General features: G+C 50.4%; 1 long non-coding RNA gene across 1 annotated transcript; it reads right to left on the reverse strand.

Moving 5' to 3' along the window:
* Positions 1–3,497: 3,497 nt before the first annotated feature.
* LOC119960721 lies at positions 3,498–22,476 on the reverse strand. The gene is made up of 2 exons (XR_005459505.1): positions 22,349–22,476; positions 3,498–3,801 (listed from the first exon to the last, which is right to left on the reverse strand). It is a non-coding gene; the product is annotated as an uncharacterized LOC119960721 (long non-coding RNA).
* Between the last annotated feature and the right edge of the window lie 2,341 nt (positions 22,477–24,817).

A 24,817-nucleotide genomic window follows, 5' to 3' on the forward strand; every position in this document is an offset into this window, starting at 1 on the left:
AATTGAAAGATTCTGCCTTGGACTACTTACTGGCGTATTTCGCCCCCACACCCCGCTGGTGAGGTCCTCTCGTTTTGGAATGGGATAGTGTTCCCTCATGATGTTCTTGTTGAGATCCTTGCGGTCTATACATATCCGGAGATCAGCTGACGGTTTCTTCACGCAAACGATCGAACTGACCCAGTCAGTCGGTTCAGTTACTCTTGAAATTATTCCTGTTAGAACATAGAACAGTACAGCCCCTTCAGCCCTCAATGTTGTGCCGAGCAATGATCACCCTACTTAAACCCACGTAACCCGTATACCCGTAACCCAACAATCCCCCCCATGTACCTTACACTACGGGCAATTTAGCATGGCCAATCCACCTAACCCGCACATCTTTGGACTGTGGGAGGAAACCGGAGCACCCGGAGGAAACCCACGCACACACAGGGAGGACGTGCAGACTCCACACAGACAGTGACCCAGCCGGGAATCGAACCTGGGACCCTGGAGCTGTTAAGCATTGATGCGAACCACCATGCTACCGTGAGGCCCCTGTTGTTTTAGCCTTCCCAATTCTAGTTTAAATATTTATGTTAGCGGAACAGAAGACCTCCGAGGAGAATATACCAAAGGTTTTTCATCCGTCCTGAACAAGATCTTTTACTTGAATGGAAGTGTACCCATGTCTTTAAAGAAATCTGCACTGAAAATCTGTGATTCTATGAATGAACGGTCTCTTTTGAGGGAGGAATCAATTTCAAGCCTCCTATTAATGGAGAAAATGGGTGAAATTGTCCTTGTATAATGTCGTACATTGTTTTAATGATCTTTGTTTTATTATGTAGACTGTTTAAATGGTCCCTGTTTAATGTCGTACATTGTTTTAATAATACATGTTTTATTGTTTCGTGCTGTTTAAACGGTCCCTGCTTAAAGTCGTTCCTTTTTTTTTACAAATCTCTGTTTTACTATGTATACTGTTTAAATGTTCCTCATTTAATATTGGACATTGTTTTAATAATGTCCAACATAAATCTTTGATTTTTTGTGTGTACACTGGTGAAATGGTCTCTGTTTAATATGAGAAACTGGTTAAATTGCCCTTTTTGCGGCGAGAGCACTATTTGAATCGGCTCTATCGTCGAAAACTTTTTAAATAATCTGTGTTGACTCGAGGTCACTATTTAAATGTTATCCGTTTAATGAACTATTTTAGTTCTCTCTGTTGAGTGAAGGACACTTTTCAATATTCACTTCTCAATGTAGGACTGTATTTAAATAGACGCAGTTTAATGTTGAAAATGTTTAATTGGGGTATTAAATGTGTGACAATGTTTAAATGACCTCACATTGTTTAAGTAGTTGGTATTTAATAATGTACACGGCTTAAATAGTTAAATTCAGGACACTGGTTAAATAAATTATTTTTAAAACGGATGTCGGACACTTATTCAAAAGTCTTTTTTAAATTTGTTCATGGGATGTGGGCGTCGCAGTCTGTGCCAGATTTTTCTGCCAATCCTAAATGTTGGGCCAGTTAAGAGTCAACAACAATCATGTGAGTCTGAAGTCTCATGTAGGCCGGACCAGGAAACGACGGCAGATTTCATCCCGAAAGGAAATTTGTGAACCAGATGGGCTTTTACGACAATAGACAATTGTTTCATGGTCACGATCAGACTTTTAATGAATTCCAATTTCACCATCTGCCAGGGTTGGACTTGAACCTTCGCCCCCAGGGCATTACTTATGGTATCTGAGTCTTTGCTAAACCAGTCCAATGAAAATACCACTGCGCCACCGCCTCCCCTCTACACCTATCTCTGTTGTCACCAACCGAATCTCGTCCCCATCCTCTATTTGCCTTCCACACCCAGTGACAGTCATTCCCATCTATCCCAAACCTTTCTAAAATCTCTGAAAATCGTCCTTATCCCCTCGTTCCCTCCCCACCCATTGAAATAATTGGTTCCCTTGACTTCTGTCACCACCGATTTCCTATCCACTGAAACGTTTCCCAGGACCGTCTGCACTCACTGGAAATTCCCCTCTCTATTCTACTTCCGCCGGCCGTTCAAAGTTTCTTGCGGTATATTAATCAATTTGTGACGCACACAATCCCTTCCCCTCCAAAGGGAATATCGTTCCGTCCGCTAAAACCTTTCTCAGACCTCACATACCCTTTGCTGTATCCTGCAACCCAGCACGGAGCCCTGAAACCCTCCAAGGCGTCTAGAACCCCTTCACGGTGCCCTGAACCACACCATGGCGTCTAGAACCCCTTCACCGTGTCCTGAACCCCTCCATGGCGACCAGAGATCCTTCACGGTGCCCTGGACCCCTCCATGGCGTCTAGAACCCCTTCACGGTGCCCTGAACCCCTCCATGGCGTCTAGAACCCCTTCACGGTGTCCTGAACCCATCCATGGCAACTAGAGATCCTTCACGGTGCCCTGAACCCATCCATGGCGCCTAGAACCCCTTCACGGTGTCCTGAACCCATCCATGGCGACTAGAACCCCTTCACGGTGTCCTGAACCCATCCATGGCGACTAGAACCCCTTCACGGTGTCCTGAACCCTTCCATGGCGACCAGAGATCCTTCACGGTGCCCTGAACCCCTCCATGGCGTCTAGAACCCCTTCACGGTGTGCTGAATCCCTCCATGGCGACCAGAGATCCTTCACGGTGCCCTGAACCCATCCATGGCGCCCAGAATCCGTTCACGATGCCTTGAACCCGTCCATCCCCTCCATTGCGACTAGAGGCCATTCACATGCCCTGTACTCCTCTTTGGCGCTCAGAAAACGTTCACAATGCCCTGAACCCCTCCATGCCGACAATAGACCCTTACTGTGCCCTGAACACGCCCGTGGCGCACATAAACCATGCGCGATGCTCTGAACCGCTCCAAGGCACCTCGAAACCCTTCACAGTGTCCTGAACACCTCCAGAGCGCTTGGAAACCCTTCTGGGTGCCCTGAACCCCTCCATGGTGCCTCGATACATTTCACGGCGCCTCGAAAGCGCTAGGGGTACCGGAAAAACTTTTGTGGTGTTCTCAAAACAACCGGGGTGCCCTGAAAAATGAAAGAAAACCTCAGCACCCACGGAACATTTTCTTCACACGCTGATCTCCTGTAATATCCCCTGAATTACGTTCTCAGTCTCAGAATCACTTCACCAGCCTCCAGCCTCTTCCTCACCCATTAAATCCCTTCAGTATTTTCTGAATCATTTGCCGAGCTCCAGAAACATTTCCACGGTTACCTTCTATCACGTCCAGGCCCTCAGCTCGTTCACCATGGCCCAGTATTTGTGAGACATCCTTACATGTAAACGGTCAGAGAGCTGATATTGTGGGCAACCTATCTTATCTTCGACCATTTCCACTGACCTCCCATTCCCTTGATCTGGAATGTACACATCTGGGCCCAGCCTCAATTCAAACCGGATACCTTCGCTACAGACAGACTGATCCTTAGAATAAACAAGACATGAAGCAGTGATCAATGCAATAAGTTTTATATTTGATTACAGGCCATTATCCAGACAGCAGGAATACAAGGTCAGGTTTTGGAGGAGTGAAATAATCAATTAGCCTGTTTTCCAGGAGTGAAGCTTCCATTCAGTGAGAACATGGAGATATCTGGTTGATGGTCGTCCCTTAGTGGATCATTCAGCTTCACCTTCAATACGATTCTGACTCATCATCGCTTCGGGAAAGCAGACCCTCAGGTGCAACCTTCTCAGTGATTGGGACATCACTGTTTCTGGCCAGAGCATTCCTCGGAAAGCTTCGATAAATATGCTCTAAAAGTAAAAGAAAACATGATGAAGGAATTAATTGCGGGTTGTTCAGCCAGACGGGGAACAATGAGAAAACATAAAGCAGAATCTATCAGCGGGACAGTTTACAGCCTCCCACTCCAAGACGTGAATAAAGTGATTCCATCTGTCCACCTCCTGGCCAGTACAAACTCACTCCCTCCACCTTCTGGTCGGTTCAAACTCACTCCATATCTCTACCTACCGGTCTCAACAAACGCAATCCGTCCCTCCACCTCCTGGTCTGCACAAACTCACGTCATCCCTCCACCTCATGGTCTGTACAAACTCAATCCCTCTACCTCCTGGTATGCACAAACTCACCCTCCCTCCACCTTCTGGTCTGTGCAAACTCACTGCCTCCCTCACCTCCTGGTGTGTACAAACTCACTCAAGCTCTCAGTCACCTTGTCTGTACAAACTCACTCACTCCATCTCCTGGTCTGTACAAACTCAATCCCTCCCTCCACCTCCTGGCCAGTACGAAATCACTCACTCCTCCTGGTCTGTACACACTCACCCATTCCCTCCAACTCTTGCTCCGTACAATCTCATTCCCTCCCTGCACCTCCTGGTCTGTAAAATCTCACTCCCTCCGTCCACCTCCTGATCTGAACAAACTCACTCACTACATCTCCTGGTCTGTACACATTCACTCCCTCCCACCACATCCTGGTCTTTACAAACTCACTCCCTTTATCCACCTCCTGCTATGCAATATCTGAATCCCTCCCTCCACGTTCAGGTGTTCACAAACTCACTTTCTCCCTCCGCCTCCTGGTCTGTACAATCTCACTCCCTCCACCTCCTGGTCTGCACAAACTCAATCTGTCTCCACCTACTGGTCTGTACAAACTCACTCCATCCATCCACCTACTGGTCAGTAGAAACTCACTCCAGCCCTCCACCTCCTGGTCTGTGCAAACTCACACCCTCCATCCATCTTTTGGTCTGTACAAACACCCATCCTCCCTCCACCTCCAGGTCTGTAGAATCCTATTCCATTCCTCGACCTTATGATCTGCAGAATCTCACTTCCTCAACATACTACTCTGTGCAAACTCACCCCCTTCCTCCACCTCCCGCTCTGTACAATCGCATTCCCTCCCTCCAACTTCTGCTCAGTACAAACTCACTCCCTCCAACCACATCCTGGTTTGTACAAAGTCAATCCGTCACTCCTCCTCCTGGACTGTGCAAACTCTCTCCCTCGCTTCACACACTTTTCAGTAAAAACAGTACCTCCCACCACCTCCTGGTCTGTACAATCACACTCCCTCCGTCCACCTCTTAGTCTGTAGAGACTCACTCCCTCCCTCCACCTCCTGGTGTGCACAAACGCACAAACTGCACCTCCTGCTCTGTTCAAACTCACTCCCTCCTACCAATTTCTGGTCTTTCCAAACTCACTCCTACACTCCATCTCTTGGTCTGTCCAATCGCAGTCCCTCCCGCCACCTCCTGGTCTGTACAAACTCACCCATTCCACCCACTTCCTGCTCCGTACAATCTTATTCCCTCTCTCCACCTCCTGGTCTGCACAATCTCACACCCTCCCTCCAGCTCTGGTCAGAACAAACTCATTTCATCCCTCCACCCTCTGGTCAGTACAAACTCACCCTCCACCCTCTATTCAGAAAAAACAGTCGCTCCACCTCCTGATCTGTAAAACTCACCCCCTCCCTCCACCTACTGGTCTCTTCAAGCTCACTCCCTCCCTCCACACCCTTGTCTGTACAAAGTCACTACGTCCCTCCTCCTGCTGGGCTGTACAAAGTCACTCCCTCCCTCCATCTCCAGGTCTGTACACATTCTCTCCCTCCTACCACATTCTGGTCTGTATAAACTCACTCCCTTTATCCACCTCCTGGTCTGCACAAACTCAATCTGTCTCCACCTACTTGTCTGTACAATCTCACTCACTCCCTCACCTCCTGGTCTGTACAAACTCACACCCTCCATCCACCTTTTGGTCTGTACAAACACCCATTCTCCCTTCACCAGGTCTGTATAATCCCATTCCTTTCCTCCACCTCATGGTCTGCAGAAACTCACTTCCTCAACATACTGCTCTGTACAAACTCACCCCCTTCCTCCTACAAACTCTCTCCCTCTCTCCAGCTCCTGGACTGAACAAACTGACGTCCGCCACCTCCTGGTCTGTAGTCACTCACACATTCCCTCCACCTCCTGCTCCGTACAACCTCATTTCCTCCCTCCACCTCCTGGTCTGTACAATCTCACTCCCTCCCTCCACCCCCTGGTCTGAACAAACTTATTTCCTCCCTCCACCCCCTGGTCTGTACAAACTCACCCTCCACCTCCTTGTCTGTACAAACACATCCCCACCCTCCACCTCCGGGTCACTTCAAGCTCACTCCATCCCACCACACCCTTGTCTGTACAACGTCACACTGTCCCTCCAACTCCACGTCTGTACATATTCACTCACTCCCACCACATCATGGTCTGTAAAAACCCACTCCCTTTATCCACCTTGTATGCAATACCTCAAACCATCCCTCCACCTCCAGGTCTTCACAAACTCCCTCCCTCCACCCCCTGGTCTGTACAATCTCACTCCCTCCACCTCCTGGTCTGCACAACTTAATCTGTCTCAATATCCTGGTCTGTACAAACTCACTCCCTTCCTCCACCTGGTCTGCACAAACTCAATCTGTCTCCACATCCTGGTCTGTACAAACTCCCTCCCATCCACCACATTCTGGTCTCTACAAACTTCCTCCCTCACTCCACCGCTGGTCAGTACAATCTCACTCCCTCCCTCCTCATCCTGGCCTGTACAAACGTAGCCCTCCCTCCACCTCCTGATTGTACAAACTCACTCACTCCAGCAACAGGTCTGCACAAACTCACTCCGTCGATCCACTTCCGTGGCTTTAGAAACTCACACCCCCTACACCTCCTTGTCTCTGCAAACTCACTCCTTCCGTCTTTCATTTTTTCAATTTTCATTTCATTTCACCTCCTGGTCTGGACAATGTCACCCAATCCCTCAATCTGCTGCTCTGAGGAGTTACGTTCCCTCCTTCCACCTTCTGGTATTCACACACTCACTCCCTTCCTCCACCTACTGGTCTGTACAAACTTACACCCTCCACCTCCTGCTCTGTACAATCTCATTCCCCCACTCCAGATCCTGGTCTACTCAAAGTCATTCCGTCCCTCCACCTTCTGGGCTGAATAAACCCACTCACTCCATCTCCTGATCTGTACAAACTCTCTCCCTTCCTCTACCTTCTGGTCTGCACAAACACACACTTTCCCTCCACCTCCTGGTCTGTATAATATCATTCCCTCCCTCCAGCTCCTGGTCTTCGCAAACTCACTCCCTCCACTCCTTTTGTATACAAAGTGACTGCCTCCCTCCACATCCTGGTCCGTACGAAGTTACTCCGACGCTCCACCTCCCTCCCGCCACTTCCTGGTATGTAGGAACTCACTCATCCTACCTCCTGGTCTGTACAAACTCACACCCTCCATCCAACTGTTGGTCTGTACAAACACCCACACTCCCTCCACCTCCTGGTCTGTACAATTTCCTTCCCTTCCTCCACCTCGCGGTCTGCAGAAACTCACTTCCTCAACATACTGCTCTGTACAAACTCACCGCATTCCTCCATATCCCACTCTGTACAATCACATTCACTCCCTCCACCTTCTGGTCTGTACAAACTCACTCCCTCCCTCCACAGGGTCAGCAGGGGGCAGCAGGGTAGCATGCTGGTTAGCATAAATGCTTCACAGCTCCAGTGTCCCAGGTTCGATTCCCGGCTGGGTCACTGTCTGTGTGGAGTCTGCACGTCCTCCCCCTGTGTGCGTGGGTTTCCTCCGGCTGCTCCGGTTTCCTCCCACAATCCAAAGATGTCCGGGTTAGGTGGATTGGCCATGCTAAATTGCCCGTAGTGTCCTAATAAAAAAGTAAGGTTAAGGGGGAGGTTGTTGGGTTACGGGTATAGGGTGGATACGTGGGTTTGAGTAGGGTGATAATGGCTCGGCACAACCTTGAGGGTCGAAGGGCCTGTTCTGTGTTGTACTGTTCTATGTTCTATGTTCTACATCCTGGTTTGTACAAAGTCACTCCGCCCTCCTCCTGGACTGTACAATCTGACTCGCTCCCTTCACTCCCTGGTCTGTAGAAACTCGCTCCCTCCACATCCTGGTTTATACAAAGTCACTCCGCCCTCCTGCTGGACTGCACAATCTGACTCCTTCCCTTCACACCCTGGTCTGTAAATACTCACTCCCTCCTTCCACCGCCTGGTCTGTGCAATCTCACTCCCTCCGACCACCTCTTTGTCTGTACAGACACACGTACTCCCTCCAACTCCTGGTGTGAACAAAGGCACTCACTGCACCTCCTGCTCTGTTGAATTTCACTACTCCCACCACTTTCTGGTCTGTACAAACTCACTCCTACCCTCCACCACCTGGTCTGTCCAATCGCATTCCTTCCCTCAATTTCCTGGTCTGTACAATCTCAATCTCCCTCCACCACCTGGACAGCACAAACTCAATTCCTCCACTCCTTTTCTGTACAAACTGTCTCCCACCAGATTCTGGTCCGTACGAAGTTACTCAGTCGGTCCTCCTCCTGGTTTATGCAAATTCACTCCCTCCCTCCACGTCATTTTCTGTGCAAGCTCACTCCCTCGCTCCACCTCCTCGTCTCTAAAATGTCAAGCCCTCTCTCCACCTCCTGGCCTGTACATTTCAATCCCACCCGCCGCCACCTAGTCTGTACAATGTCACGTCGTCCCTCCACCTCATGGTCTGAACAAATTCACTCCTTTCCACCAAATTCTGATCTCTACAACCTCCCTCCCTCACCACCGCTGATTAGTACAATCTCACTCACTCCCTCCACCTCCTGGCCTGTGTAAACGCAGTCCCTCCCTCCACCTCCTGTTTGTACAAACTGACACACTCCACCTACAGGTCTGTACAAACTCACTCCATCCATCCACTTCCGTGGCTTTAGAAACTCACTCCCCCCCCCCCGCCCCCTCCACATCCTGCTCTGTGCAAACTCATTCCTTCCACCTTTCATTTTTTCAATTTTCCTTTAATTTCACCTCCTGGTCTGGACAATCTCACCCATTCTTCCATCTCCTGCTCTGTACAGTCTCATTTCCTCCCTCCACCTTCTGGTCTGCACAAACACACACTTTCCTTCCACCTCCTGGTCTGTATAATATCATTCCCTCCCTCTTGCTCATGCTCTTCGCAAACTCACTCCCTCCACTCCTTTTCTATACAAACTGACTGCCTCCCTCCAGATCCTGGTCCGTACGAAGTTACTCCGATGCTCCGCCTTCTGGTCTGTACAAACACCGTCACTCCCTCCAACTCCTGGTCTCTCCAAACTCACTGACAGCACCATAAGGTCTTTACAAACTCGCTCGGTCTACTAGTCTGTACAAACTAACTCCGTCCCTCCACCTCCGTGTCTTTAGAAATTCACTCCACCCCTCCACCTCCTGGTCTGTACGAGCTCACTCCCTCCACCTCCTGGTCTCAACAAACTCAATTCCTCCCTCCAACTCTTGTCTCTACAGACTCATTTCCTTTCTCCACCTCTTGGCCTGTACAAACCTACTCCCTCCCTCCACCTCAAAGTCTGTGCAAGTTCACCAATTCCCTCCATCTCCTGCTCTGTACAATCTCATACCCTCCCTCCACCTCCTCGTCTGCACAAACTCACTACCCCGCTCCACCTCCTGGTCTGTACAAAGTCATTCCCTGCACCTCCTGATCTGTACAAACTGACACCCTCCCTCCACCTGCTGCTCTATACAATCGCATTCCCTCTCACAACCTCCTGTTGTGCACAAACGCACCCCCTCATTCCACCTCCTGGTCTATACAAACTCACTCCCTCCATGCACATCCTGGTCTGTACATAATTATTCCGTCCCTCCACGTTCTGGCCTGTACCATCACACTCCCTCCCTCCACCTCCTTGACTAAACAAATTCAGTCCCTTCACACCCTGTTTGTACAATCTCACTCCCTCCCTCCACCTCCTGGTCTGTACAAACTCACTCCCTCCCTCCACCTTGTCTATAAAAATTCAGTCCCTCCCTCTACCTCCTGGTAAGTACAAACTGAGTGACTCCACCTTCTGGTCTGTACAAACTCACTTGCTCGATCTACTGGTCTGTACAAACTAACTCCGTCCCGTCACCTCTGTGGCTACAGAAACTCACGCCTCCCCCTCCATCTCTTGGTCTGTGCAAACTCTCTCACTCTACCTCCTAGTGTTTGCAGAATCACACCCTCCCTCCACCTCCTGGTCTCTACAAACGCACTTACTAAACCTCCTGCTCTGTACAAACTCCCTCCCTCCCTCCACCTTCTGGTCTGCAAAAACTAACTCCTTCCTTCCACCTCCTGGTTTGTCCAATCGCACTCCCTCCCTCCACCTCATGGTCTGTACAAACTCGCACTCTTCCTCCACCTCCTGCTCTGTACAATCTCATTCCCTCCCACCTCCTATTCGTGTGCACAAACTCACTCCCTCCGTCCCCTTCTTTTCGGTACATGCTCCATCCCTCCCTCCATATCCTTGTCCGTACGTAGTCACTTCGTCCCTCCTCCTGGTCTGTACACATTAACTCCCTCTCTCCAACTCCTGGTCTTGTACAGTCACTAACTCCACCTCCTGGTCTGTACAAACTCTCTCCCTCCACCTCCTGGACTGTACAAACTCACTTACTGCTACTCCTGTTTAATATAAACTCACTCCCTACACCACCTGGAGTGTACAAACACACTCCACCCGTCCACCTTCTGGTCTGTACAACAAGATTCACTCCACCTCCTGGTCTGTACAAACTCACTCGCTCCCTGCACCTCCTGTTCTGTACAAACGCAATCCCACCCTCCACCATGTCAGTCTGTAGAAACTCACGCCCACCCGCCACCTCCTGGTCTGTTTAGTCGCTTCGTCCCTCAACCTCATGGTCTGTACAAACTCACTCCCACCCTCCACCTCCTCGTCTGTTCAATCTCACGCACTCCACTTCCTTGTCTGTGCAAACTCACTCCCTCTATCCACCCCTGGTCTGCACAAACTCCCTCCCTCCATACACCCTGGTCTCCACAACTCACTCCCGCCCTCCAACTCTGATCAATTCAATCTGAGTCCCTCCCTCCACCTCCTGGTCTGTACAAAGTCAGTATCTCCCTCACACTCCTGGTCTGTACACACTCACTGACTCCACCTTCAGGTCTGTGCAAACTCACTCGCTCGATCTACTGGTCTGTACGAACTAACTCTGCCCCTCCACATCCGTGCCTTTACAAACTCATTCACTCCCTCCTCCTCCTGGTCTGTACAAACTCACTCCCACCACATCCTGGTTGGTACAAACTCCCACCCTCCATCCAGCTCCTGGTCTGAACTCCCTCCTTCCACCTGGCCTGTACAAATGCAATTCCTCCCTCCAAATCTGGTCTGTTCAGTCTCACTTCCTCCCTCCATCTCCTGCTCTGTACAATCAAATCCCTCCCTCCACCTCTTGTTCTGCACAAACTCACTGCCTCCCTAAACCTGGTCTGTACAAACTCTCTATCTCCACCTCCTTCTCTGAACAATATCATACCTTCCCACAACCTCCTGGTCTGCACAAACGCAGTCCCTCTCTCCACCTCCTGGTCTTTACAAAGTCACTGACTCCACCTTCAAGTCTGTACAAGCTCACTCCCTCCACGTCCGAGTCTGTACAAACTGAATTCCTCCTCCAACTCTGGTCTGTATAGTCTCACGTCCTCCCACCAACTCCTGGTCTGTAGAACTTTACTCCTTCCCTCCACCTCCTCGTCTGCACAAAGTCACCCGTTCCCTCCATCTCCTGCTCTGTGCAATCTCATTCCCTCCCTCCACCTCCTCGTTTGCACAAACTCACTCCCTCCCTCCACCTCCTGGCCTGTACACACTCACTCCCTCCACCTCCTCGTCTGTACCAACTCAATCAATCCCTCCACCCCCAGTCTGTAGAAACGCACACCCTCCGTCATCCTGCTGGTCAGTACAACTTCACTCACATCCTCTACCTCTTAGTCTGTACAAACGCAGTCAGTCCCGCCACCTCCTGGTCTGCACTAACTCACTGAATTCACTTTCAGGTCTGTACAAATTTTCACGCTCGATATACTGGTCTGAACAAACTAACTCCGTCCCTCCACCTCCGTGTCTTTACAAACTCACTCCCCCTTCCACCTCCTGGTCTGTACAAACTCACTCCATCGACATCCTGGTCTTGAAAAAACCTCTCCCTCCATCCACCTCCTGTTCTGTACAAGCTCACTCCCTCCACCTCCTGGTCTGTGAAAACTCACTCCCTCACACAATCTCCTAGTCTACACTTACTCACCCCCTCCCTCCACCTCCTGGTGTGTAAAACTCATTCCCTCCCGCCACATCCTGGTCTTTACCAAGTCACTCCGTTCCTCCTCCTCCTTGACTGTACAAACTCACTCCCTCCCTCCACCTCCTGCTCTGTACAAACTCACTCCCTCCCACCTCTTAGTTTGCACAAACTCACCGCCTCCCTCCACCTCCTGCTCTGTAAACTCACTCCCTCTGACTTCTGGCCGGTACAAACTCATTCCCTCCCTCCACCTCCTGGTCTGTGCAAACTCACCCATTCCCTCCATCTCCTGCTCTGTACAATCAAATCACTTCCTCCACCTCCTGGTATGCACAAGCTCACTCCATCTTCCACCTGGTCTGTACAAACACTCTCCCTTTACCCACTGATCTGTACAAACCCACACCCTTCCTCCACCTCTTGCTCTGAACAATCTCATTCCCTCCCACAACCTCCTGGTCTTCAGAAATTCACCCCTCCCTCCATCTCCTGGTCTGTATATACTTATTCCCTCTCTCCACATCCTGCTCTGTACAACTCAACATCCCTCCACCTCCTGCTTTGTACAAACTCCCTCACTCCATACATTTCTTGGTCTCTACAAACTCCACCTCCTGCTCTGAACAATTTCATCCCCTCCCACGACGGCCTGGTCTGCACAAACTCACCCCCTCCCTCCACCCCCTGGTCTGTACAAGCTCAATCCCTTCTTCCATTCCTGCTCTGTGCAAACTCACTCCCTCCACCCCCGGTCGGTGCAAGCGCAATCCCTTCTTCCATTCCTGCTCTGCACAAACTCACTCCATCAACCCCCTGGTTAGTCCAAACTCACTAACTCCACCCCCTGGTCTGTAAACTCGCTCCCTCCATCACTCGGTCTGTACAAACTCACTCACCCAGCCCACCTCCTGATCTGTACAGTGTCTCTCACTCCAACTCCTGTTCTGTACAAACTCACTCCCTCCCTCCACATTCTGGTATCTACACCCTCCCTCCCTCCGCCGCTGGTCTGCATAATATTACTCCATCCCTCCACCTCCTGGTCTGCACAAACGCAGTCCCTCCCTCCACCTCCTGGTATTTACAAAGTCACTGACTCCACCTTCAAGTCTGTGCAAGCTCATTCCCTCCACGTCCGAGTCTGTACAAACTGAATTCCTCCCCCAACTCTGGTCTGTATAGTTTCACGTCCTCCCACGAACTCCTGGTCTGTAGAAATTTACTCCTTCCCTCCACCTCCTCGTCTGCACAAAGTCACCCGTTCCCTCCATCTCCTGCTCTGTGCAATCTCATTCCCTCCCTCCACTTCCTGGTCTGCACAAACTCACTCCCTCCCTCCACCTCCTTGTCTGTACAATCTCACCCATTCCCTCCATCTCCTGCTGTGTACAATCTCATTCACCTCCTCCACCTCCTGGTCTACACAAACTCCCTCCCTCCCTCCACCTCCTGGGCTGTACAAACTCACACCCTCCAACTCCTGGTCTGTACAAACTCACCCCTCCCTCCACCTCCTCCTCTGAACAATCTCATTCCCTCCCACAACGTCCTGGCCTGCACAAACTCACCCACTCCCTCCGCCCCTGGTCTGTCATGCACAAACCCTTCCTCCATTCCTGCTCTGTGCAAACTCACTCCCTCCCTCCACCTCCTGGTCTGTAAAAACTCCCTAACTTCACCTGGTATGTACAATCTCCATCCCTCCCTCCACATTCTGGTCTCTACAAACTCCCTCCCTCCACCGCTGGTCAGTACAATCTCACTCAATCCCTCCACTTCCTGGTCTGTACAAACGCAGTCCCTCCCGCCAAATCCTGGTCCGTACAAACTCACTGAATCCACCTTCAGATCTCTACAAACTTACTCGCTCGATATACTGGTCTGTACAAACTAACTCCGTCCCTCCACCTCCGTGTCTTTACAAACTCACTCCCCCATCCACCTCCTGGTCCGTACATCCTGGTCTTGTAAACCCCCCTCCCTCCATCCAACACCTGTTCTGTACAAGCTCACTCCCGCCTGTTTCAGGTCTTTACAAGCTCAATTCCTCCCCCCAACTCTGGTTTGCAGAGACTCACTTCCTCCCCACCACCTCCTGGTTTGTACAAACTTACTCTATTCCTCTACCTCCTGATCTGTACAAACTCACCCATTCGCTCCATCTCCTGCTCTGTACAATCGCATTCCATCCCTCCACCTCCTGGTCTGCACAAACTCCCTCCCTCCACCTCCTAGTTTGCACAAAATATCTCCCTCTCCCTCCTGATCTGTACAAACTCCCACATTCTCTCCATCACCTGCTCCGTACAATCATATTCCCTTTTTCCAATTGCTGGTCTGCAAAAAATCACTCACTCCATCGACCTCCTGGTCTGTACAAACTCACGCCCTCCCTCCACCTCCTGCTGTGTAAAATCTGATTGCCTCCCACAACCTCCTGCTCTGCACACACGCACCCCCTCACTACACCTCCTGGCCTGTCCAAATTTACTCCCACACTCCACATCCTGGTCTGTAGAAACTAACCAATTCCCTCCACCTGCTGCTCTGTCCAATGTCAATACCGCCCTCCAACACCTGGTCTGCATAAACTCACTCCCTCCCCCTGCCTCCTGGTCTGCACAATCTCACTCACTCCCTACATTTCCTGGTCTGTACAAAGTCACTCTCACCATCTCCTGGTCTGTACAAACTAACACCCTCCACCTCCTGGTCTGTTCAAAACCACTCCCCCCCCCCCCCCCCCCCCCCGCCGACCTTCTGATCTGTACAAACTCACTCACTCCACCTGCTGGTCTGCACAAACTCACTCCACCCGTCCACCTCCTGATCTGTACAAACTCACTCACTCCGCCTGCTGGTCTGTACATACGCACTCTCTCCGTCCACCTCCTGGTCTGTACAAATTCAATCACTCAATCCACCACCAGTCTGAAGAAACTCACACCATCCCTCCACCTCTTGGTCTACACGAACCCATTCACTCCCTCCACGTCCTGGTCTGTACAAACTCACTCACTCCACTTCTGGTCTGTACAAACGCCCTCCTACCATAAACTTCCTTGCCTGTACAATCTCCTTCACTCCCTCCACCTTCTGGTCTGTGCAAACTCACTCCCTATTTCCAACTCTGGTCTGTACAATACCAGTACCTACCTCCACCTCCTGGTCCTTTCAATCTCACTGCACCTCCAGGTCTGTACAAAGTAACTCGCTCCATCTACTGGTCTGTACACACTAACCCCGACCTTCCACCTCCTGATCTGTACATGCTCACTCCCTCCCTCCACCTAATGGTCTGTACAAACTCACTCTGTCCATCCACCTCCTGTTCTGTAAAAACACTCCTTCCCTCCACCACCTTATTTGTAAAAACGCACTCCCTCTCTCAACCGACCGCTCTGTAAAACCACAAACCCTCCTTCCACCTCGTGGTCTGTCTAAAGTCACTTCCACCCGCCACCTCCCAGTCTCTACAAACTCACTCCCTCCACGTCCTGGTGTGTTACAAACCCTCTCACTCCATCTCCTGGTCTGTACAAATACACTCCCTCCTTCCACTTGCTGGTCTGTACAAAATCATTCCCTCCCTCCACCTCCTGGTCTGTACAATCTCACCCACCCCACCTGTTCTGTACAAACAAACTCCATCTCCACATCCTGGTCTGCACAAACGTAGTCCCTCCACCTCCTGGTCTGTACAAACTCGCCCCCTTCAACTCCTGGTCTGTACAAACTCACTCCCTCCACCTCCTTGCCTTTTCAAACTCACTCCCTCCCTCCACCTCCCGGCCTATTCAAACTTACTCCATCTCCACATCTTCGTCTGTAGAAACTCATTTCCTCACGCCCACCCTCCACCCCTTGGTCTGTACAAACTCACTCCAACCTTCCACCTTCTGGTCTGTCGAAATTCATTCCATCCATCCACCTCCTGGCCTTTACGATCTCACTCCCTCTCTCCACGTCCTGGTCTGTTCAAAGGCACTCACTCCACACCCCTGGTCTGTACAAACGCAATCCCTCCAGCCACCTCCTGATCTACACACACTGACTCCCTCTCTCCACCCCCGGATCTGTACACACTCTCTTCCTCCCTCCACACCCTGCACTGTACAGTCACTCCCTTCCTCAACCTCATTGTCTGTACAAACTCACCCCCTCTCTTCACCTCCGGATCTGTAAAACCTCAATCCCTATCTCCACCTGGTCTGTTCAAACTCCCGCCCTCCATCCAACTCCTGGTCTGTACAAGCTCACTCCCTCCAACTCCTGGTCTGTACAAACTCACCCATTCCATCGACCTCCTGCTCTGTACAATGACATTCGCTCTCTCCACCTGCTGGTCTGCAAAGCCTCACTCCCTTCATCGACCTCCTGGTCTGTACCAACTCACTCTTTCCACCTCCTGGTCTGTACAAACTCACGCCCTCGCTCCACCTCCTGCTCTGTACAATCTGTTTCCCTCCCACAATCTCCTAGTCTGCACAAACGCACCCCACACTGCACTCATAGTCTGTACAAACTCACTCCAACCCTCCACATCCTGTTCTGTAGAAACTCACCAATTCCCTCCACTTCCTGCTCTATCCAATGTCATTACCGCCCTCCAACTCCTGGTCTGCGTAAACTCACTCCCTGCCCCCACATCCTGGTCTGTACAAACTCGCTCCCTCCACCTCCTGGTCTGCACGAACTCACTACCTACATTTCCTGGTCTGTATAAACTCAGTCCCCCCGTCCACCTCCTGGTCTGTACAAATTCACTCAATCCCTCCACCTCCTCGTCTGCACATACTCAACTCCCTCCCCCCACGACCTGTTCTGTACAAACTGCCTCCCTCCACCTCCTGGTCTGCACGAAATCCCTCCCTCCCTCCATCTCCTGGTCTGTACAAAGTCACTCATTCCACCACCTGGTCTGTACAAACTCATTCCCACAGTCCACCTCCTAGTCTGTAGAAACTCACTCCCTGCACCTCCTGGTGTGCACAAACTCACTCCCTCCCTCCTCCCCGGGGTCTGTAAAACCTCAGTCCCTCCCTCCACCTACTGGTGTGTACAAACGCAGTCCCTCCCTCAGCTTCCTGGTTTGCACAAACTCACTCCCACCCTCCAACCCCGGGTCTGTACAAACTCACGCCCGCCACCTCCTAGTTTGTACAAACTCACTCCCTCCCTGCACATCCTGGTCTGTACAAAGTCACTCCGTCCCATCCTCCTCCTGGACTGTACAAGCCCACTCCCTCCCTCCACCTCCTTGTCTGTACAAACAGACTCCCACCCTCCACGTCATGGTCTGTAGAAACTCACCAATTTCCTCCAACTCCTTGTCTGTCCAATGTTAGTACCTCCCTCCACCTCCTGGTCTGTACAAACTTACTCCCTTCACCTCGTGGTCTGCATGAACTCACTCCCCCCGTCCACCTCCTGGCCTTTACAAAGTCTCTCTCTGCCTCCACCTCCTCATCTGCACAAACTGATCTCCGTCACCCACGTTCTGGTCTGTAGAAATCCCCTCCATCCACGTCCTAGTCTCCACGTACTCACTCTCTCCCTCCATCTCCTTGTCTGTACAGAGTTTCTCACTTCACCTCCTGGTCTGAACAAACTCACTCCCCCCGTCTACCTGGTCTGTACAAACTCGTTTACTCCACCTCCTGGTCTGTACAAACTAAATTACTCCCTCCACCACCCAGTCTGTAAAAACACGTTCCCTCCTTCCAGCTCCTGGTCTGCACAATCTCACTCCCTCCCTCCACCTAATCGTCTGTTCAAACTCACTCTGTCCATCCATCCCCTGTTCTGTAAAACAATCCCTTCCTTCACCTCCAGGTGTGTACAAGCACACTCCCTCCCTCCACCTTCTGGTCTGTACAAACGCAGTCCCTCCCTCCACCTCCTGATCAGTACAAACTCACTGACTCCACCACCAGGTCTGTACAAACTCACTCGCTCAATCTACTGGTCTGTACAAACGAACACTGTCCCTTCACATCAGTGTCTTTCCAAACTCCATGCCTCCCTTCACCTCCTGGCGTGGTATGTACAGACACTCTCTCCCTCCTCCTTATTTGTACAAGCGCACTCCCTCTCTCCACTCCTGGTCTGTAAAACTTCAACCCCTCCCTTCACCTCCTGGTCTGTACAAAGTCACTTCGCCACTCCACCTCCGGGTCTGTTACTAACTACCACACTCCATCTCCTGCTCTGTACAAATACACTCACTCCCTTCACTTCCTAGTCTGTACAAAATCGCTCACTCCCGCCATCTCCTGGTCTTTACAAATACACTCCCAACCTGCACCTCCTGGTTTCTCCAAACTCACTCACTCCACCTCCAGGTCTGTACAAGAACACTCCACCTCCTGGTCTGTACAAATACACTCCCTCTACTTTCTGGTCTGTTCAAACTCACTCCATCTCTACCTCCTGGTCTGTAAAATCTAATTTCCTCAAGCCCCCCCCCCTCCAGCTCATGGTCTGTACAAACTGACTCCCTCCCTCCACCTCCTGGTCTGCACACACTCACTCCTTCTCTCTACCTTCTGGTCTGTACAAATTCGCTCCCTCCCTCCACATCCTGGCCTGTTCAAAGTCACTCCGTCCCCCCTCCTCCTGGACTGTACAAACCCACTCCCTCCCTTCACCTGCTGGTCTGTACAAAGTCAGTCCCTCCCTCCACATCCTGGTCTATACAAACTCACGCCCGCCACCTCATGCTCTGCACAAACTCACTCTCTCCCTCGACATCCTGGTCTGTAGCAACTCACCAATTCTCTCCACCTCCTGCCTTGTCCAATGTAATTACCTCCCTCCACCTCCTGGTCTGCACAAACTCACTCCCGCCCCCCAACTCCTGGTCTGGACAAACGCATCCCCTCCACCTACTGTTTCTGTACAACCGTATTTCCTCCCTCCCACCCATGCTTTTTCAGCACCCGCCCTTTCTCCCACACATTGTTTTCTACAGACTCCGCCCCTCTCTCCTACTCACTGACCTACACAGAATCATTTCCCTCCCACTCTATGATTTAAAGTCACCCTCGCTCCTTCTCGACCTCCCGACCTCCCATTTCCTGCCCTATACAGATTATGTCTTCCCAGCTCTCTGATGTCTACAGTCTAACCCCCTCCCTCACACCCCCTGGCCAATACCGAACCAGTCCCCCCTTCCACTTCCTGTCCTATACAGATTCTCTCCCACCCGCTCGTCTGTGCAGATTTACTCACTCCCTCTGTCCTAATTCCTGCCACGCTCTATCCTACTCCCCCACTCCCACTCTCCGGTCTGTTGATTTTCTCTCTGAAATGTACAGAGTCTCTGTGCGTTGCCCCAGGATGGAGAACACCACCCCCACTATCCAGGAACACAGAGAAACCAATCATATATTTAGAGAACTGTTCGCAGCACCGAAAGAATCCGAACAGTTTAAGGGACGGGGGCGTTCACCCAAGGTTCAACAATGTTTAATCCGAAAAGAGTGCTGTCAATCATTTCCCAGAATATCTCACAAAATAGAAAATTAGATGTGAAGGATGTACAGTTTCTGCTCACGCTCGTCAGAGAGGGATGATGGTGCAGGAAATGGCGAGAACCCCTGCTCCACATAGAATAACCACAGCATAACCCAAATATTCTCTCTCCGAGGAAGAGGTCGACAGACATTTGTTAGTTCCTCCAGAACACGGCACTTCCGCAGTGCTGAGCTCCATCTTTGCAGTGGGATATCAACCCACAACAATACAGCAGTCACACAGTGCTGAGCGACATGTATTAGACTGGAACATAAATCCACAACACTGGAGCGCTCCCGCAGTGCCGAGCTCCATGAATTAGACTGCGACATCAATTCAAACCAATGCAGCGCGCCCACAGTGCCGAGCTCTATGTCGTGGTGTGGCACATCTACCCTCAACAAGCATTACTCTTGCTCTGCTGAGCTCCATGTATAAGACTGGAACATCTATCCACAGCAATGCATTACTCTGGCTCTACTGAGTTTCATGTGCAAGACTGGAACATCTACCCACAACAATGCATTGATCTGGATGTGCTGAGTTCCATGAAAAAGACTGGGGTATCCATCCACAAAAATGTAGCGCTACCGCAGTGTATTAGACTGGGACATTAATCCACAACAATGCAGCAGTCACAGTGCTGAGATCCATGCATTAGACTGGGACATTAATCCAAACCAATGCAGCGCGCCCACAGTGCCGAGTTCTATGTCCTGGAGTGGCACATCTTCCCACAACAGTGCATTACTCTGGCTGTGCTGAGCTCCATGTATACGACTGGGACATTTCCCTACAACAATGCATTACTCTGGCTCTGCTGAGTTCCATGTATAAGGCTGGGACATCTAACCACAACAATGCAGTAAGCTGGATGTGCTGAGCTCAATGAAAAAAATACTGGGGTATTAATCCGCAACAATGCAGCGCTGTTGCAGTGCGAAGCCCCGTATATTAGACTGGGACACCAATCCACAACAATGCAGCGTTCTGGCAGTGCTGTGTTCCAGGTACTGGAGTGGAACATCAACACTCATCAGTGCAGCACTCCCGCAGTGCTGAGCTTCATGTACTGGAGTGGAACATTAACCCACAACAGTGCAGCGTTCCCTCGATGCTGAGCACCAGGTACTGGAGTGAAACATCAAGAGGCAACAGTGCAGCACTCGGGCAGTCCTCAGTTCCATGTACAGGAGCGAAATATAATTCCGCAACAGTGGATCATTCCCGTGTTGCTGAGCTCTGTACGCTGGTGTGTGACCTCAACCCACGAACATTCACTCAGCTCCCAATTTATACAAACTCTGGCCCCAGTTATTAACAATGAATCATTTCACCACATTGTCATGTTTATTTAATCCACCTTCTCACACCCCACAGTATTATGAAAGGGACAGTGTTAATACATTTGTATGCATCTGGTTGAATTCATTTTTATCCCAGTACCCGTTGGTATTTTTCTTTTTGCTTTATTCTTCCATGTGATATGGGCAGAGTTGACACAACCAGCATTTGTTTCCCATACCCCGAATTTAGTAGTTGCTGAGGGCCTTGCCAGACCATTCAAGTTGGATGGAGTGACGTGTAGGCCAGTGCGGCTCAGGAGATTACTGAACTAGATGGGTTTTAAAACCAGCGACGATGATTGCATGATGCTGATATGATTCAAATCCGAATGCCTTCCGTGGTAGAATTGGAGCCCCGTTTCTCGGGATAGCTCGTTCAGTAACTATGCCACGACTCATAATGAAAAGATACCTCCTGTCTGGGGGCCTTTCCCACAGAAAATTCCAGTGTCGCTCCCAATTCCCCATTGCCTCATCTGAGGCTAGACAATTAGTGTGGGGAGAAAGCTCCGGAAGGAGATCCTGATCCTATCCTTACACGTTGCCCATACTCTCACAATCTGTATCAGATGTCAGTGATCGGGAGCAGCAAGTGTGAATACTCAATGAGGTCAATTTTAGAAATTTTCTACTTTTTTCTAATAGTCTCATTGAGACCCAGCAACGTGACCCCACCCAGTAACTTGTGTTTTCTTTGTCAGCCTTGTGGATCAGCTCCCAACACCAAGAAGCCACACAAAGCACTTGGATAGTGACAAAAGCACCAGGGAATTAGTAAAGGAGATAGTTTAGAACTTAGAACAGTACAGCACAGAACAGGCCCTTCGGCCCTCGATGTTGTTCCAAGCAATGATCACCCTACTCAAACCCACGTATCCACAATATACCCGTAACCCAACAACCCCCCCCCCCCAAACCTTACTTTTCAGGACACTACGGGCAATATAGTATGGCCAATCCACCTAACCTGCACATCTTTGGACTGTGGGAGGAAACCGGAGCACCCGGAGGAAACCCACGCACACACGGGGAGGACGTGCAGACTCCGCACAGACAGTGACCCAGCCGGGTATCGAACCTGGGACCCTGGAGCTGTGAAGCATTTATGCTAACCACCATGCTACCGTGCTGAATTCTTCGGTTTGTTTCGAATCTCACAATCCACCCTCTTACCCAATCAAACCATTACAATTAAATAAAATACACTCGTTTTAAAATTAATCTGCATGAACTCCAGATGTTTTAGTATTGGTGCCGTTTAAATATTCTTACTTCCTCGCTTTCTAGCTTTCACTCCAGTAGGATTGTTCTGAGTCAGCACCAGAAATACAAGCACCAAGGACAGCACTTTCTGCATCTTCGCTGGGTCACGGTCAGAATGCTGGTGTTGATCACTTCTCTATCTAAGCACGGAGTCACGTTATATATAATCACACGAGCAGGCGTGTCTGTTTTCTGGTGATGTCATTGGAAAATGCGTTTGCCTGAACGATGCCTTATTTCCATGAATGTCGCCTTCAGCAAAACGATCTCCACACAGCTGTTCAGCTGAAAAATGTAAAGGGATCAGCAGTGAATCTCGCTACTGTTATACCTGGTCTGTGCCTGTTGCTGACACCTTTCCGTCGTGAAGGGAGCTGTGCTGAGAGTGCACAAACATAAACACTGTCTGTAAAAATATTTATCAAAACGTCTCTAAATTTGGATGAACTGTCATTTCTGGGAAGGTATGAGCACATCTGTTTTTGGAATTCCTATCTCGGTGTTTACGGCCACATACACATGCTGTCCATGTGTAGGCCCGGACATTGTGGGCACTCTTCATAATTGGGACATTATTTCCCTACACACTCTCCACAGAACTTTTGTGAAAATACGTCACCTCACATCTCTCTGTTTAAATTCCAGCTGCCTCTTCCCTGTCCATTCTGCTTCCCTATGGCTATCGTTTTGCAGATGATTGGTTGAATCCTCAGCATTTGCCACATCTTGCTGTTGCATCTAGAAATGCCCAATTCTATACCCACCTCTTCCCGATTCCTATCCCATCACATCACAAACATGAACAGCACTAAACTCGCACTCATTAACTAGTGAAGGCGTTGAAGATGGTGAATTAATGCAGACACTGATGAGAGGAGAAACAGTGATCAGTAAAACAAGGCAGCAGCAGTGAAACCACTGTGCACGTGATCGAGGGGACAGCAGGAAAAAACAGTCAGAAGCTGTACTCTGTCGGTGCTGCAGTGAAAGGTCAGACAGATGCTGCTCTCTGTCTCAATGCTGCAGTGAAAGGTCAGACAGATGCTGCTCTCTGTCTCAATGCTGCAGTGAAAGGTCAGACAGATGCTGCTCTCTGTCTCAATGCAGCAGTGAAACCTCAGACAGAGGCTGCTCTCTGTCTCAGTGCGGCAGTGAAAGCTTAGGCAGAAGCAGCTCTCTGTCTGAATGCTGCAGTGAAATCTCAGACAGAAGCTTCTCTGTGTCTCAGTCCTGCAGTGCGAGCTCTGACAGAAGCTGCTCACTGTCTCAGTGCTCCAGTGCGAGCTCTGACAGAAGCTGCTCTCTGTCTGAATGCTGCAGTGAAAGCTCAGACAGAAGTTGCTCACTTTCTCAGTGCGGCAGTGAAAGCTCAGACAGAAGCTGCTCTCTGTCTCAATGCTGCTGTGATAGCTCAAACAGAAGCTGCTCTCTGTCTCAATGCTGCAGTGAAAGCTCAGACAGAAGCTGCTCTCTGTCTCAGTGCTGCAGTGAAAGCTCAGACAGAAGCTGCTCTCTGTCTCAATCCTGCAGTGAAAGCTCAGACAGAAGTTGCTCACTTTCTCAGTGCGGCAGTGAAAGCTCAGACAGAAGCTGCTCTCTCTCTCAATGCTGCTGTGATAGCTCAAACAGAAGCTGCTCTCTGTCTCAATGCTGCAGTGAAAGCTCAGACAGAAGCTGCTCTCTGTCTCAGTGCTGCAGTGAAAGCTCAGACAGAAGCTGCTCTCTGTCTCAATCCTGCAGTGAAAGCTCAGACAGAAGCTGCTCCCCGTCTCAATGCTGCAGTGAAAGCTCAGACAGAAGCTGTTCCGTGTCACAATGCCGCAGTGAAATAACAAGCAGAAGCTGCTCACTGTCTCAGTGATGCAGTGAAAGCTCAGACAGAATCTGCTCTCTGTCTCAATGCTGCAGTGAATGCTTAGGCAGAATCAGCTCTCTGTCTCAATGCTGCAGTGGAAGCTCAGACAGAATCTGCTCTCTGTCCCAGTGCTGCAGTGAAAGGTCAGTCAGAAGCTGCTCTCTGTCTGAATGCTGCAGTGAAAGCTCAGACAGAAGCTGCGTTCAGTCTCAGTGCCGCAGTGAAAGCTCAGACAGAAGCTGCTCTCTGTCTCAGTGCTGCAGTGAAAGGTCAGGGAGAATTTTCTCTCTTTGTAAGTGCTACATGTGGATGCACGCCTGGTTCACATCACAGCAGTGCCATCTACACAGGTTGAATTCCCTTGTGCCCTGATGTTCTCCGCGAAGTTCCCGCCTTCCCAAACCTTTGTCTAGGATATGGTTTTTTGAACCACGAGTCGTACGTCATTCTCTCAAGTGGGCACAGCAGCCTATCGTCGTCTGATACTTTCATATTCTTCACCTTTATTGTATTCCTCTCCTACATTCCAATGCAGCTGCTGCACATGCGTCTTGAGGAACAAGTTATAAGTGCTATATTCTCAGTTGGCCACAGGCTTCATTCCCTGAGGTTGAGAACTGCCT

Source organism: Scyliorhinus canicula, unplaced genomic scaffold, assembly GCF_902713615.1.
Source record: "Scyliorhinus canicula unplaced genomic scaffold, sScyCan1.1, whole genome shotgun sequence".
Classification (NCBI taxonomy): domain Eukaryota; kingdom Metazoa; phylum Chordata; class Chondrichthyes; order Carcharhiniformes; family Scyliorhinidae; genus Scyliorhinus; species Scyliorhinus canicula.